At 39.9% G+C, this 17,424-nt stretch overlaps 1 pseudogene across 1 annotated transcript in view; it reads left to right on the top strand.

The window, feature by feature from the left end:
- LOC311072934 (adhesion G protein-coupled receptor L3-like) overlaps nt 1-17,424 on the top strand; it is a 39,869-nt pseudogene that overhangs the window by 9,483 nt on the left and 12,962 nt on the right. The window contains exons 3-11 of the transcript XR_014609539.1: nt 4,906-5,223; nt 13,241-13,272; nt 14,928-14,999; nt 15,146-15,335; nt 16,133-16,252; nt 16,377-16,561; nt 16,671-16,832; nt 16,908-17,114; nt 17,192-17,424. The product of XR_014609539.1 is annotated as an adhesion G protein-coupled receptor L3-like (transcript). The remainder of the gene's footprint in view (nt 1-4,905; nt 5,224-13,240; nt 13,273-14,927; nt 15,000-15,145; nt 15,336-16,132; nt 16,253-16,376; nt 16,562-16,670; nt 16,833-16,907; nt 17,115-17,191) is intronic.

Genomic DNA, 17,424 nt, shown 5'->3' with positions numbered 1-17,424 from the left:
TGAATATGAGCTTCCACATACTATGGTTGAATGAGCTCCCACATATTATGGTTATCAGGTCATAGGCCTCACTAGGCCTTCCTGAATATGAGCTCCCACATACTGTGGTTATCAAGTTATAGGCCTCTCCAGGCCTTCTTGAATATAGCTCCCATATAATGTGGTTATCAGGTCATAGGCCTCACTAGGCCTTCCTGAAAATGAGCTCCCACATACTGTGGTTGAATATGAGCTCCCACATTCTGTGGTTATCAAGTTATAGGCCTCACCAGGCCTTCCTATGAGCTCCCATACACGGTGGTCGCCAGGTTACAGGCCTCGCCAGGCCTTCCTGGTTATGAGCTCCCACATACTGTGGCGCCAGGTTACAGGCCTCACCGGCCTTCCTGGTGATGGGCTTCTACATGTCAGGTTGCAGGCCTCACCCGGCCTTCCTGAATGTGAGCTTCCACATACTGTGGTTGAATATGAGCTCCCACATACTGTGGTTATCAGGTCAGAGGCCTCACCAGGCCTTCCTGTATATGAGCTCCCACATACTGTGGTTGAATATGAGCTCCCACATACTGTGGTTATCAGGTCAGAGGCCTCACCAGGCCTTCCTGAATATGAGCTCCCACATACTGTGGTTAGCAGGTCAGAGGCCTCACTAGGCCTTTCTGAATATGAGCTCCCACATACTGTGGTTATCAAGTTATAGGCCTCTCCAGGCCTTCTTGAATATAGCTCCCATATAATGTGGTTATCAGGTCATAGGCCTCACTAGGCCTTCCTGAAAATGAGCTCCCACATACTGTGGTTGAATATGAGCTCCCACATTCTGTGGTTATCAAGTTATAGGCCTCACCAGGCCTTCTTGAATATGAGCTCCCACATACTGTGGTTATCAGGTCATAGGCCTCACCAGGCCTTCCTGAATATGAGCTCCCACATACTGTGGTTATCAAGTTATAGGCCTTTCCAGGCCTTCTTGAATATAGCTCCCATATAATGTGGTTATCAGGTCATAGGCCTCACTAGGCCTTCCTGAGTATGAGATCCCACATACTATGGTCGCCAGGTTACAGGCCTCACCAGCCTTCCTGGTGATGGGCTTCTACATGTCAGGTTACAGGCCTCACCTGGCCTTCCTGAATGTGAGCTCCCACATACTGTGGCCGCCAGGTTACAGGCCTCACCCGGCCTTCCTGAGTATGAGCTCCCACACACCGTGGTCGCAGGTCTTCCTAGTTATGAGCTTCCTCATGTCAGGTTACAGGCCTCATCCGGCCTTCTTGAATGTGAGTTCCCACTTACTGTGGTCACCAGGTTTCAGGCCTCATAGGCCTTCCTGAGTATGAGCTCCCACATACTGTGGTCGCCAGGTTGCAGGCTTCCTAAAGGCCTTCCTGGTTATGAGTTTTTCACATGTCAGGTTACAGGCCTCATCCAGGCCTTCCTGAATGTGAACTCCCACTCTCTGTGGTCGCTGGGGTTTAGGCCGCACTGGTTGTGAGCTTCCACATGTCAGGTTGCAGGCCTCATCAGGCCTTCCTGAATGTGAGCTCCCACGCATTGTGTCCATCAGGTTATAGGCCTCATCTGGCCTTCCTGATCATGGGTTCCCACATGCTGTGGTTGCCAGGTTACAGGCCTCATCCGGCCTTCCTGGATACGAGCTCCCACAGTCTGTGGTCGTCAGGTCACAGGCCTCAGGGGCCTTCCTGAGAATGAGCTCCCACTTACTGTGGTCGTCAGGTTATAGGCCTCACTAGGCCTTCCTGAATATAGAGTGATGAAGTACATGCACCTTTACTTCATCTATTTTTCTTAAACCCATGCTTATGGTAAGTCACACGACTAACGTCCTGTGTACTTTCTAAAATCCATTTTTATGGTAAGGGTCATGCGCTGTTCGCTTCGGTCCCTTCCTATGTGGCTCAGACCTTGGTCTTAACCTCGGGTCCCACTCTAGATGCGTCCTGTCGTCACTTTTTACGACAGACGTCTTTCTCTAGCTAACTTCCACATTCTGATGAGCTCCCACACACTGTGGTCACCGTGTTACAGGCCTCACCGGCCTTCCCGAGTATGAGCTCCCACATGCTGTGGTCGCCAGGTTAGAGGCCTCATCAGGCCTTCTTGGGTTCAGAATGGCTAAGTACATGCACTTTTTTTCATGTACTTTCTATTTCCATATTTATGGTAAGGGTTGTGCGCTGTACGCTTTATTCCCTTTCTGAAAGTGAGCTCCCACAGGTTGTGGTCCCCAGGTTATAGGCCTCACCGGCCTTCCTGATAGGAGTTCCCACATGCTGTGGTCGCTAGTTTAGAGGCCTCATCGGCCTTCCTGATAGGAGTTCCCACATGCTGTGGTCGCCAGGTTACAGGCCTCACCGGCCTTCCTGATATGAGCTCCCACATACTGTGGTTAGCAGGTCAGAGGCCTCACTAGGCCTTCCTGAATATGAGCTCCCACATACTGTGGTTGAATATGAGCTCCCACATGCTGTGGTCACCAGGTCAGAGGCCTCACCGGCCTTCCTGAAGGTAAGCTCCCACATATTATGGTTGAATACAAGCTCCCCCATGTTGTGGTCGCCAGGTTAGAGGTCCTACCAGGCCTTCCTGGAGGTAAGCTCCCTTTAGGCCCTCACAGGCCTCCTCAGTGTTTTGAAACTCAAACACTGGGTAGATCCATGGATAGAGTAGAGAAACTCCCCTCGCTGGCAAGGGTTGTAAAGCACTATGCTGAGTCATACTCTCCAGGATGTCCCGTCTCTGAGATCCGGGCTGAGTGGTTCACTGCCTGCTTCGCAGTCCCTCGGGTTGGATGCCTTTCTAAGGCAAGTTCCAGAGGCTCTGTCTTCGGACAGACAGGAAGTGGCCAGACTTTAGTGTCTTATGTAGTGACACCAGGTCAGGCCTGCCTGGTGGTATTTCAGGTGGCACGTTCCCCTGAACAGTGACTGGCTGGGGTTCCCTCGGGTCCCCTAGCCACATTCCCTAGAAGGGACCCTTTCTAGTTTTTGAATTGTGGTCCTAGGCCTTTGAGCTGGCCCAGGTAGACCTTCCTTTAAAACTGTGAGGTTTTCTGTGGTATCATTTAGCTTGGGCTATGACCGTAGGGAATGCTGTCACTGACAGCCCAGTGTGACCTGAGGGCATGCACTCCCCTTAGCATGTTGGCGTTGGTATATCGTTCCCCATAGCGTCATTCTGACGTAGTGTAGAGTTCCCTTTCGAAAGGGAACGTCTCAGGTTACGACTGTAACCTATGTTCCCTGAGAACAGGGAACGAGACACTATGTCTTCCTGCCATGCCTCGGGGCCTGCCTGCAACAGTCCCTTCAGACGATAGGATGTTGTCATGTGTGCAAGGCTCCCCTTTATACATCCAGGTCGCGCGTTAATCAATCAAGCTGATGATTCACGGGCTGTCGCCGGTCAACATGATTGACGTGAGTTGATATTTATTTCAGACACCTGTCACGCCTGAGGCGTTCCCCATAGCGTCATTCTGACGTAGTGTCTCGTTCCCTGTTCTCAGGGAACATAGGTTACAGTCGTAACCTGAGACGTTTTACTGCAATGCTTACCTGAATAAATTAAATCTGGTGAGACTGAACACGGTGGTCGGTGGAAAATGGTCCATCTTCTGATTGGTTCATTTGCTGTGTAATAAATATTAGACATAATGCAAAGGTCACTTATTTGATATAAAGTTAGCACATGTAAGTTATTGTATGCTAACAGTTACCTAGCCTGCACATCACTGGCTCAAGAGCACTTATGACATATTGCTAATCATTTCAGCAAACTTTCAAATCCACTACTACGACTACATTTTATACGTAACGTTAATCAAATTAATAAAGAGTAGACGATTTTTAAAACACCCTTACAGATAACATTTTGTGTATTGTAAGTCGAGTAGCACTAGTTACAATCTAGGTGCGGTCACGTTTACCATTGCTTGGCGAAATTTTGCGTGTAAAATCCATTTATTAATAAAGGTCTCTTCATTATCTGGAATTTCGTGTGAAAGTGGAAAAAAATTATGCCGATTTTGAATCGGGGTTTCCACGCAAATTCGCAGCATTGATCAACATAAAGCTGCTTGGTTTAGCCGTGCTTCAGCTAACTTTAACATTACACTATTGACAATAGTCGAGTTTTTTGCCCGCAAAATCTCGTCGTAACCTAGCTTTTAAACCAGTATTAAAATAACAGTAGCAGGAAATATTGTTTTTGTAAATGAACATGAGTAAAAAAAAATATAATTCAAGTACAGCGAGCTTACCTCAAGAACCTTGAGCATCACCGGCGTGATTCGGCGCGAATCATCTCCTCCCTGGTAAAGAGGTGGTTTTCACGAACAGTTTTGACGCGAGGGGTAGTCGATAACGAAGTGATAAGGTATACATGTTTTATTTTCAACAATATAGTAAAAACAAAATAGTTGCTGTCGTTAACAGACTTTTATCTACTAATGTTACTGAACTGACTGGAACTGGATTATGTTCACTCAAAAGTCACCTTATTGGTTGGTTCAGTTCGACTAGCTAATTTAAATAACGGTCGCGTTATAAAAAATAACACATTAAAGTGTGTAAGCACATCAGTCTACTCATATTGTGTTAAATGCTTTGAGTAAATACCCAAGTTGTGTAAACTTTAAACTACACATGGATATGTGTAAAATAGATTATTTTTTTATACACAGTTTTAGTTAATATTGACACAAAATGTGTAAATTAGAGTGTTACACATAATTTGTGTCATTTTTCTACACATTCCTTCTAAGAGTGTAGATTGAATCTGATAAAACATCCCATACTGTCACTATAACAGAAACTCAAGGATGCAGTATAGAATTAATGAGAATTTGGGACACTTAAATCTCTCATTTATGCCCTGATTTAGTGTCTGTCGTGTCTTGTGTGACTGGAGAACATCTGAACATCACCTGCCATTATAACAGTGATTTGAAGAACAAGATCAAGTTCATGTGCAAAGGAAGCGACCCGTTGCTCTGTGAGACATCGGGTATCAAAGTTTCATCAGAAACAAACAGTAACGGCAGATTCTCTCTGAGGGATGATGAATCTGCAGGAGTTTTTACTGTGACCATCACTGATCTGACACTAGATGATTCTGGGATATACTGGTGTGGAGCTGTTGAGACGGGACAAAAGAACAAGAACAAGTGGATTTCAGTGACAGATCTGAACATTAATAACGGTAAGATGCCATCAGCCTTTTGAACTTATTTTTAAAATCATAATCTGATTGTAAAATTAGTTAACTAAAAATCATTTGTTAGTTGTTTGCAGTCTAGAAGACTGTATTTAACAAGTGTTGCTGGTCACACATACAGCGCTATATTTGCACCACACCATTGACATCAGTGAAGCGTTAATAAAAGCTGTGTAACAACATACAAAACATAGCTAGCAAAACATAGCTGACATGATTTACATTAGACTAAACAGCCCATTACTGTCACTATAACAGAGACGCAAGGATGGACATCAGTACTGCTGTGTCATAAAGAGACTTTGGGATATTAAATCTCTCATTTATGCCCTGATTTAGTGTCTGTTGTGTCTCGCGTGACTGGGGAACATCTGAACATCACCTTCCATAGCTTTTTCCGCTATTTTCATCTTCCGGGTTTAAAATCTTCATCGTGTCAGAGCACTATAGTACTTTGATGACTCATCGGTGTCTCATAATTATTCATGTTATCATTATCATGCAAAATTAACAACTAATATTTATCGACTTAATCAGATATCACACTTGAGATGGTATCAATGAAGCAGGACACTACATGATGACTATTATCACTAATAAGTGACCAACATCACCTGATCTCAGTTTCTCTTGGATTCCTACTATAACTAATATGCATCAGAGACACACAGTTAAAGCAGCCAGAGTAAAACTTAAGTTAAACACTATAAGGTCAAGAGCCCAACTAAAGCAAACACTGATCTCCATCATGGTGACATCAAACTTTATTCTTTTCAATAAAGCTTCAATTTCTAAACCTCTGTTAATTTTCAATAAGAATGTTAGTATGAAAGAAATAAAGTCTGGATTGTAATAAGTGAAGATGCTGAGATCCTGAGAGATCTGGTAATGTTTAATGTTCTGTATGGTGTGTTTCGTGTGTCACCATTGTGTTGAAGAGTAGAGCCTGAGCTTCAGTCCAAGATGAGCAGAAAAACACTGATTATGTGCTGCATGTTGCTTTATTTAACAGACAGTAACTGTAGTTGCTGATGCAGTGATGTATAGTCACAGCAAATCATGCATGTAGGTAACTGCATGGTTTTAAGTAAAAAAAAAATTCAGAAAATAAATGTGAAATAACTGTGTTTCTGTTAAAAAAGATTAATAAAAATTTCTGTAAAAGTTTTTTGCACTTCATTTAAATTAAGGATGTTTTACATTAATTTTACGGTTTTTGTATGGCAGCCATTGCTGACAGTCATTGACTGTTTTTTTAAGATTTTATTTTTTACAGTGTAAAGCCAACATTAACAGAAATTCTTCTAAATTAGCATAACAAAACATTAATCACTACTAAATCTCACACTTAACATTAATCTTACACACACACAAAAAAAAAAACATTATATTACACTTAATTTTAGCATTTACTCTCCCTTTCGAGTGCCATCAGCAAAGCATGCTGGGAAATAGACATCCCAGCCGTTTCAGTTAAACTTAAGTTTGTCTAAATTAAAATAAATAATTTCATAAAATTCAAAACAATGAAACAGTTCAGTTTACTTAAAATATATCAGTTCTGTGAACTTGAAAGAAAAAGAAAGTGCTAAATACTCATACAAGTTAATTTGACTGAACTAATTAGTTTCATTTATGTTTGTACTCAAACCAATTCATTATTTTGAGCGTTAGGGTTTACAGTGTACCAGCTTCACTTATTACTAACCAGACTGACTTTATTTCTGTCAGACATCTACAAAAGTTCTTATTGAGAATTAATAGAGATTAGAGGTCGACCGATATTGGTTTTTTTTCAGGCCGATGCCGATCTTTTGAAATCCGGGTCGGCCGATGGCCGATAAATGCTGCCAATTTATTTTGGCCGATATGTGGCAGATATGTGCTTGTTTTTAACCTCTATTTGAAAGATAAAATGTAACACAAATAACTACTTAAGATCGACAAAATTTCTCAACAAAAACATTTATTGAACACTTGACCAATCTGCACTTCTACACTTAAATTAAAAGTCTACAGTAGGAGTGGAACGGTACACAGAAGTCACGGTTCGGTTCATACCTCGGTTCAGACCAGTGGCGTCATGCCCATTCAAAGTGAGGGCACGTGCCCCCTCAGATTTTTCCTCCCTGATAATTTTTTTTGTCACAATTTTATTCCTATTATGCTTCATAATATACCAGAGCCTATAACGACTCAAATGTATTCTTCTGGATGTGTAATAAATCGGTCAGCATCAGCCCGCCCCTTTTTCCTAATATGGTGTCTGTGTATCAAATCTTTGCTGTGTATGTTCAAGCAACTCACTCGTCTCGCACGTTGAGCTGGCAATGTTTTACAGATGGTCTTGAAGTGGTAAGTGGGCAAAGCAACAAATCGGCATTGAATTAGTTATCGGATGATATTAAAAGGTAGTGGGATTATTTGTGGTTGACCTGGAAATTTTAACTTGATCAAAAAGTTATGGATTTGATATTAGCTGCGAATTCAGAGCATTAACTTAAGTTGTGTCAGTGTAACGTTATCGATAGCTAGCCTAGTCTAACCGTAAACTAGTTGGCTAACGTTACTGCCATACAAAGCCATAGTAACGTTATCTGATCGGTTTTGAAACATCTGTTCTGTTTTGTCTTGTGTCAAAGTCTCCAGCTGGTTCAATTGTTTTCAGCACTGAAATCTGTCAAACTTCTTTCAAAGTCCTTCATCACATATTAATATTAAAATAACTTAATTTCAGAGCACCACAAAGTCAGACCACAGCACCTTTATGTACCTTTAATGTAAGATCGTTCTTAGGTCACATACCAATTTAAAATCATAACATAAAAACTGCAATGGTACTGTTTTTAAAATCATGTGTAGTAGGCCTAAGTGTACAGTAAGTGTGTGTGTAAACATGCTTTAATGAAGTAGACTTCAAAAGCTTTTGAATTTGAGCTTACAGTTCTTTCATCAACCTGTCTTTTACATAAACTTACAAAATAGATACTTTAACTTAGTTCTCAGATAGAGGAGGGTTGCTGCTAGCTCCGTTAAGGTATTTCTGTCCCTCCCAAACTGCATTGAAATGGTATGTTTAGCAGCCAGAATTTAAAAATGTTCAGGGGGAGAAACCCCCTGACCCCTCCTAACATGATCCATATCACCCGTCAGAAAACAATTGCAACGTCTCAGATTGTGCCCCCCCAGAATTTTGGCTTGCATGACACCCCTGGTTCAGACATCAGGGTTTTGGTACAATGGAGGGAAAAGCAAAACAAAAATGCAGAAGGCTATTAGCCTAATTTTTATTTTAGGCTAAGTTTTATCAATAAAGTAAAGGCAAAGAACCAGTTTATTTGTAGTGCACTGACAATAGTTTTATATAATTAGTTTATTAATTAAATTAATAAAAAGACATTGAGATATGTTTGGTAATTGTACCTGAATGAATTAAATTAATTTGCTACATTTCAGATTAATATATTTAAATAATATTATTTTCCTTAAAGGTCCCGTATTATGCCCCTTTTCACAAGATGTAAAATAAGTCTCTGATGTCCCCAGAGTGTGTATGTGAAGTTTCAGCTCAAAATACCCCACAGATAATTTTTTACAGCATGTTTAAATTGTCATTTTTTGGGGCTCAGAAAAATGCGCTGTTTTAGTGTGTGCCCTTTAAATGCAAATAAGCAGCTGCTGGACGACCCAGGGGGCGGAGCTTCATGAGCTCGCGCTCAGTCTCTCAGGACAATTTCATCTCACGGAATGATGATAATATCAGAAACTCTCAGTAACGGTGTTCATTTCGAGTCGGACAATAATGCCTACAGAGTCAGAGTGCTGTATAGAGATGAAACAGGTATAGTTTAGTAGTTTAATTACGGTTATAACGTATTTGTCATCTGCTTGTATGCAGAGTGCGAATTACCCCACCATAATTGGGGGGTACTGCTCCTTCACTTCTTCTATGACCATCATGGTTCACTACCATATCAATCCCCACCGTGATCGTCAAGTGCAACGTGTTGTGTAACACACATACAAGGTCTAAACATGCGACAAACATAATCAGTAGGCTACAGAATATCTCATTGTTATTATATATCCAAAAGAAAACTGTTTTGTAATACCTTTAGTAATACCTTTACAAGAAGCCTATTGCCTATTTCAGGGTTTTTCCTGGCTCAAAATGAGGCGGAGGTGGTAAAATCATAATAATGTATTTTAATAATAAGATAATTAAATGTGTATTTTTTTGTAGATCATCATAAAGCCTAATGCCCACATTTTTTTGTTGGTGGAGCTTGGTATCTCTAGGGGGGTCCGGGGGCATGCCTCCCCGTAAGAAAATTTTGTAAATTTTAAAAATAAATTCATTAATCTGGTGCACTTTGAGTCACCCGAATCCACTATTAAAAATAAATAATCCACCCACAAACCGCCTATATTCTTTGATTTAGCTATCTGCATCTGATCATCACATTACAATTATTCAAATTCTCAGTATTAAGCATATGGTGACATATCACACTGAAGTAGGCTGATTTAAAGGGACACTGTGGAGAAATTGTGTTTTTATCAAACAGCGACCCCTGGAGTCGCTGTGGAATACTTGCACTGTCGTAAATACCCCGTAAATTGCCTTACTTTCACTTTGATTTGCGATAGTTTGCACGTTGTCTTGATGAATATGCTCAGCTTCTCATCTGCGGTGATGCGTGTTCCAGCGCGTCATCATATCTGGCAATAACATAAAGCCTATAACACGCTCTAACACGGTTTTTGTATTATTTATTTTTTAGCATTTTTGGGAGGAGTACAATTTACATATTGGTTTCAACAACCAGATGCATTTACACTTGTTCAGTTTGGTCTGGAATGCGTCTCAGACCTCCTCCTGAAGTGGTTTGAGCGATCGGATTCAAATCCGTCTTGAATGCGTTTCGGAGGGCATTTACACCTGTTTTTTTCACGATCGGATAGCTATCCCATCTGAGAAAACGCATGAAGTGGCCAGGTCTAAACACAACAGCCCCCGTGACAAAAACATACGCACGAAAGCCGAAAACAAACGCTGGTTGGCATCTCACGTCCATAGACAGTATATAAACGCTCACGTCCGAATTTGAGGAAGTGGTGGGGGAAGTGACGTATGCCGTAAAGCAGTCGAATTTTGTAGTTCTTTTTGTGCTCTGGTTACTACCCGAACCCCGAAGTTACATAGTGCCAGTAAAAGCGATACAGACCCCGTCAGGCTATGGCAGACGTGTCATTCAACCTATTGTAAGTCGATGTACCATCACAGGGGTATTGGAAATATATTATGAAGGTTGAAAAGTTACACGGTGTGGCTTTAAAATTAACATTTATTTAAAATAATAGTTCTTCTTTTGGCAAAATTACATTTCCTTAATAGCCTAAACAGAGGCTTTACTCCCTTCAAGCTTAAATTGACAATGTTTCATTACATCACTGTTTGAAAACACCTTTATAAAGGGCATTTTCCCCTAATTTTATTAAATGTATGCTCCATCTTTCATTTCAAATTCTTAAATTTGATAAATATATTCAATTAAAATAATTAGACACTAGGCTGTTACCAATAAAATTAAATAATTTACATTGAAAAATTATAACTGTATTAAATTAGATTATTTTAAATATTTTTGAATATATAAATAAGGAATGTTGAAAAGAATGATACTTTATGAAACTAGCGTTTTGTCATTCAACATTGACACTTGCTTGAGAAGTTGAAGTCGTTCTCTATCTCCGTTGCTTCTAGCCACGGTGGTTAAAAATGGTACAGTCCACAATAGGGGTGTCTGAAATCGCTTTACATTAAAATGTTCCTACAGTGAAAATAGGAGTTGACTTGTATTGTAACTGTAATTATATTTTTTTCACAATATCAGAAAAATTATCTGACCCCCCCAAAACTGATATTTCTGTCCCTTTGGGTACCCCCTGTAATTCGAACTATGCTTGTATGTATCCATTATTAATAGCCTACAAGTCTGCTGTTTCGGACCAGGTCCGAATGATGATCAAACATATACTGATGAGTTTAATAAAGTTTATTGTACATCACACAAAAGATGAAGCGTCAGTTTTACTTCAGAAAATCACCGTAAGAGCTGAGTAAACACAGTAAGTTATAAGAAGTGCGCAAGTACATAAACGAATTTCGGTAGAGTTGAGGGAGCATTCCTGTGGGCGGAGGTTAGTCAAAAAACTGTTCTAGTGACGTCATTAAAGAAGGAAGTAGAGGGATGTAGTCCAAACGAGCCGTTCGATGTAGGCGACTTCTGTTAAATAAAATATCTCGCTTGGCATTGAACTTTGAGTTTTATAATTTTACAGATATTATTTATGCTCTAACAGCAACATTACACACTAACTAAAGTTTGAAACATGGGATCTCGAAGAACGGGACCTTTAAAGGGGTGGTTGAATGTGATTTCACTATTTTAACTTTAGCTAGTATGTAATGTTGCTGTCTGAGCATAAACAACATCTGCAAAGTTACAACGCTCAAAGTTCAATACAAAGGGAGATATTTGCTTTTAAAGAAATCAATTTCTAAGGACTACAGCAAACGGCTGGTTGGGACTACAAGACATTCCTGGCTTGGGCGGGCTTCATAAAATCCGGAAATCATCCGACCGTTTTTACAAGGAGGGACAGATTAGTGTAGAATAATGGTTAAATAGCCTATGTGAAAAATAATGCGAATTTTTAAAAACGAAGTATGAACACATGTTACAGTGCACCCCACAAACACAATCAAGCCTTCGAAAAAAGGTGTTTTACCACCCCTTTAACAGTAACTTAAACACTTTGCAGTTTGAATGATGTCCTGTATAAACAAAATGATGGAGACGTTTTAATGTTTACACTGTTCGATCGCGCCTCACGCACACAAATAATATAAGTAAACACTTTGCGACTTTTTAGATTGCACCCGCGCCTCTGCCTCTCTCTCTCTCTCTCTCTCTCTCACACACACACAACATATTCCAGCATTGCCATCTTTACATCGCAGCCTGCTTCAGAGCTAAGGCGGGGCTACAGATTAGGTGTCCCTAAAGAACCCGCGTATCTAACAGCAGTTACATTCATTAATTTGCACGCGAGATTTATTTATTTTTATACCGTGTATTCTCCGTGTAAATTTATTCACCCATTCGTGATGCCCGTACTGTTTTGGTTCAATACGAATACATGTACCGTTCCACCCATAGTCTACAGTGAAATACAGTCACACTTTACACTGTTTGGCCAGCATTTTAACCATAATCCAGCTACTAGCTAACGGTATGCTAAAGTTAGCTGCTGACTAGCGTCACGTGCAGCGAAGTGATGTTTCTGTTATTCTAACGTCCGTTTTCAGAGCATCCAAGAGAAGCACAGGCATAACAGTAGCACCAAAATGAAGCACAGAAATCCGTGTTTATATTCGGTCCGGTAGAACAGTCGTTAAGGCACCAGTGCTGTATTAGCACCGGGTCTGTCTGTAGCTACCCAACCCTAGCAACGACGACGCTAGCAAAGCAAAGCCAGTCCTTCACTAGCCTATAGTGCATTGGTCTCTTTTTTATTACTTATTTCTTATTTCAGAATTTAATCCTTACAGTTTTCTCCAACTTAGCTCCTTCCTAAAGCACTGGATGAGGTCTGCTCAGTTTGCAGATGTTGATTATGCTCAAACAGCAACATTACACACTAACTAAAGTTAGAAAAGTGAAATCATAATCAACCACCCCTTTAAAACATGTTTTATTTCATAAAGTTATTCATTAAGGTAAAAATAAATTTAGAGGGCAAATATTGTCCCTAAATGGAAAAGGTATGACTGAAGTCTAAGTGGAAGAGAGGGGGTACGCAGAAGGAGGTACGCACCACTGAAATCTTGCTGAATCCACAATCTTGCTGAAATTGCTGCTTAGTAAAATAGTTATTTTTCAAAGTTTTGCAGTTTATTATATTATTGTCTTCATGCTGATTTCTGTCATTGCAGGTATAAATATAAAGCCGCTGGAAGGACACAGCGTAAGTTGAGTTTCTGAAATTGAAGTTGTAGAGACTCACAGCTCCTATCAATAATAGTCCAAACTGAAGCAGTGCAATAACATGTGCATTTTAGATATGTGTGTAATTTGAAATATGAATGTGCTTTTCTAATAATTGCTGATGGTTTATGGGGGCATTCAGTCCATATAAGCTGTGAATACTCTGCAAACAAAAGCCAATTGAAAGAATGAGTTTGTGGACTCGCTAATTAATTAACACTATAAATTACAACAAATTCCCTTGTTCTTTGAGGAGTAACATAAAGCTTACATAATACAATTTTGGAAATACGTAACTATCCGTCATTCATTTATTTGCCAAACCAGGGTTTTGGGTAAGCGGGTCCACAATAGCTTTGAAGCCTATACTCTCTGTCATCATCATTGTTCTGCATTCTCATTGTTTGCTGGCAATATGGGGGATTTACTACGCAGAGAAAGCTGCCCCCCCCCCTTTTTTTTACATATTAATTAACTTACACAAGTGACATAAATGAATGAATGAAAGAATAATTCGAGATAAGTAAAATTCTGGTTTCATGATCAATATACCTGCCCACAACTGCTGCTGTGTCTGCCAGTGTTTGAGTCATGCGCATGACCTCGCGTGCATAGACAATTTGTGCGCAAAGTCACGGTAATGTTAAGCCATGATACAAATTTTTTATTTGATCAACGATTGATGATTGACATTTAAATCAATGATTTATCCTTTAAATGTATAACTATAAACAAGCCAAAACAAAATAATTTAAATGGAAGTGAAAGTAAGTGGCGTTGGGCTCACATATCTCTCTCATTAGAATCAAAATGTTTCAACATTCGCAATGTATTTGGATGGTAAACTATTCTTTATTATAGGCTTCTTTGTACTTCACTCACGTTCCAATATCGACAGAAAAAATCATTCTCTTCACACGCGCAAAAATGTGCTAGGAAAGATCACAGTGGAGCGGTACAAATTGTACTACTGACTATTTAAACAGAGCAGTGTAATTTTTATATGTTAGGTTGACTATTTTATTATTATATTTGAATACGGCTATACTCCAGTCATGTTCAGACAAGACATCATTCAACTGCAAAGTGTTGCAAAACGTTGGAGGATATTTTGCAAATAATTTATTTAATATGTTTTGTGACAATTTGTTTTCAGAAGTTTCAAAGAGTAAGTAAAAGAGTAAAGAAAAAGTTAAAACTTTTGTAAGTATTTATTATTTTTGTAAGTATTTATTTTGTATTAATACATAACCTCATTGTATTAACTTATAATGTAACATTATAGCATGACATTTGTGTCAATAATCGTCAAGCACAGGTGACTCCGCGTGGTGGGAGGGGGCCCCCAAATCAAATTCTGCTTAGGGCCCCCAAAAGGCTCGGGCCGGCACTGGTTTGGATACAAACACTGTCCACTGTAGCGAGCAAAATACAGAAAAGCACCTTTGGAAAAGTATTTTCATTTCCACCAGTAGGTGGCGACAAATGTTTAAAAAAATATATGTCATTGAATCATTTGTTAAAGAAATTCGTTCAAGAACACTGTCTGTGTCTCATTTCAGAGGCACTCAGCATACCCGGTTAAAGTCATCACTCACACATCATCAAATTCTGTCTTCTCAATTTTAATTTCAGAGTCAGACTGAAAAGCTTCAAAATCTTCTAGAGCAGATCGAGAACATTACAGATCAAGAGCGTCCTTTGACTGTAAGTCTTCAAGAGAATTTTTTTTTTTTTTAAATAATCAAATCAAATGTAATTGTCAGTTACATGATTGACATCGCAGGTCTGATTAATTGGCTTTCTTAATATTTACATTTACAGTAATTATTTTTTTCTGATCAATAAATTAGAATGTGACCTATATTTTGAATATGGTCCTCAACGCTTCAGGAGAGATTTCAGAGTCTTCATCATCAGTCAGCCCAGCTGAACTAGCCTCCAACGGAAACCGTGTGTTAAAAGCCAATGAGAAACTCATCTCTACATTGGTGAAGCCGACAGACACACATGACAGAGTCAATTTTACTCTTGCTGCTGTTGGTGAGTGGAGAAACTGTTATTATTGATGATGAAACTGAGCTTATATATGATTTATATAGTCTAGAGCAGGGGTTCTCAACTCTGGACCACGAGATCCACTTTCCTGGAGTTTAGCTCCAACCATAATCAAACACACCTGAACAAGCTACTCAATGTCTTCATGATTACTACAACGTTACAGGCACACAGCAAAGTCCCCAGTGTTAAATCAACACTGCTCAGAGTACATATTGTCCCAATCTAAAGAGTGTTAAAAGTGTTAAAGTTAATGAGATAATTAAGTGATTAATTAAGAGATGATTGAGCATTAGTGATGAACACCCGCTTCAGCCACAGCCTTAGGGTCTGTTTACACGACACCGTTTTCAACTAAAAACGTAAAACTTTCAAAAAGTTTTGGCCATTCGTTTCCACGACAACAAAGAGTCAGTTTGGGTGCCTGAAAATGCAAAGTTTTGAAAACTCAAAGGAAACACTTCTGAGTTTTAAGCGTATCGTTGTCATGTAAACACACCCTAAGATGAATCAACTAAAGATAAAAGAAGACATTACATCTCTCAAGATCTCAGCAGAAGAGGATTAAACAACTCCACAAACAGCATTACCAGCTTGACTTAATTTAACTCTGGGGATTTTGCTGTGTACAAAATTAACTGATTAGTTCAAACTAGTAATTAGATGAAATGGTTATTTTATTTTAGTCTTTTTATTGTTTTGTTTTTTGCACATTTGTGCAGATTGAATCAACTTTAATAAAAACAAAAAAACAAAACATAACTGCTTATTTTCTAAATTAGAGGTTGAAATCTTCATGGTTGGACCCAATGTCACCTTAGATAAAATCCCTTGACTTGTCACGACAAATTCTTCTGTGGACATCGATCTCATTGGGATCGCCAAGAACAACAATGAAACAAGTATGTGAGATGTGTTTTAATACAACATTTTTAATAAAACTTTTTAGAAGATATGTCACTAAACCACATTTAACTAAAGGTTTTAATGTGTTGAATACAAGTTTCTTCTGTTTCTGTCACACAGGATCAGCTGCTACTGTGGCTTTCATGAGTTATAACACAATGGAGAATTTACTGAAGCCAGACTTCTTCAACACATCAAATGACACAATTAAAACCATGATGTCCACTGTGATCTCAGCTACTCTTCCCAAAACCACCAACGCTAAACTCACCAAACCAGTCAACTTCACCCTCAAACACATCAGAGTGAGAGACTGAAATGTGTTTTTGTCCAACCTGAGAACTGGTGAACATCTGAAAACATCTAATATTCAGTGTTATACTATTTTCTGCATGTTCTTTCTTCTTTTTGCAGGAGTTTGACCCCAAAGGTTCCCTGTCCTGTGTGTACTGGAATATCAGCGAGTGGATTGTAGATGGTTGTTCTGTTTTAAAGACCAACAGCAGCTACACTGTGTGTTCCTGTGTTCATCTGTCCACATTCGCTCTCATCATGCAAACCAGCCGCCCATCAGAGGTACGAGAACATTTATAGTGAGCATTGAAGAACAGCACAGATTTGGCACTCATGTACTCTGACATGTTTCCTCAGAGCGACTCAGAGCTGTACGTGTTGAATTTGGTGTGTGTGATCGTGGGGCTGGTGTTCTTCAGTTTGGCCCTGTTGACCTTTGCCCTTTGTCAGTGGAGTCCTGGAGTGAATAATGTGGCTCGAATCAACCTCTGCGTGAGTCTTCTGTTGGCTCACCTTCTGTTCCTGCTCACACAACAGTTCCTGAGCCTCATACGCCGTCATCAGGTGAGAATGATGAAGGAGCCCTACAGCTCAGCACAGTCTCACTGAGAATCATCATAACCGTCTCTCATGATCTCCAGGTGTTGTGTGCCGTGATATCAGGTGTGCTGCACTTCCTCTTTCTCTCCGGCTTTGTGTGGATGTTCATTGAAGCTGTGCTGCTCTTCATCTGTGTGAAGAACCTATCACAGATCAGCTCCAAAAGGAGGGGGGTGCTTAGCAGTGGATACCTGTGTGTGATTGGATATACGGTTGCTCTGGTTGTGGTGGCCGTGTCTGCTGGGGTGGATCCTAAAGGCTACGGAAGTGAAAA

The sequence above is a fragment of the Abramis brama genome, assembly GCF_963993115.1.
Source record: "Abramis brama genome assembly, chromosome: 22".
Taxonomy (NCBI): domain Eukaryota; kingdom Metazoa; phylum Chordata; class Actinopteri; order Cypriniformes; family Leuciscidae; genus Abramis; species Abramis brama.
The sequence above is the reverse complement of the archived record's forward strand: the minus strand, read 5'-3'. Positions and strand labels throughout refer to the sequence as shown.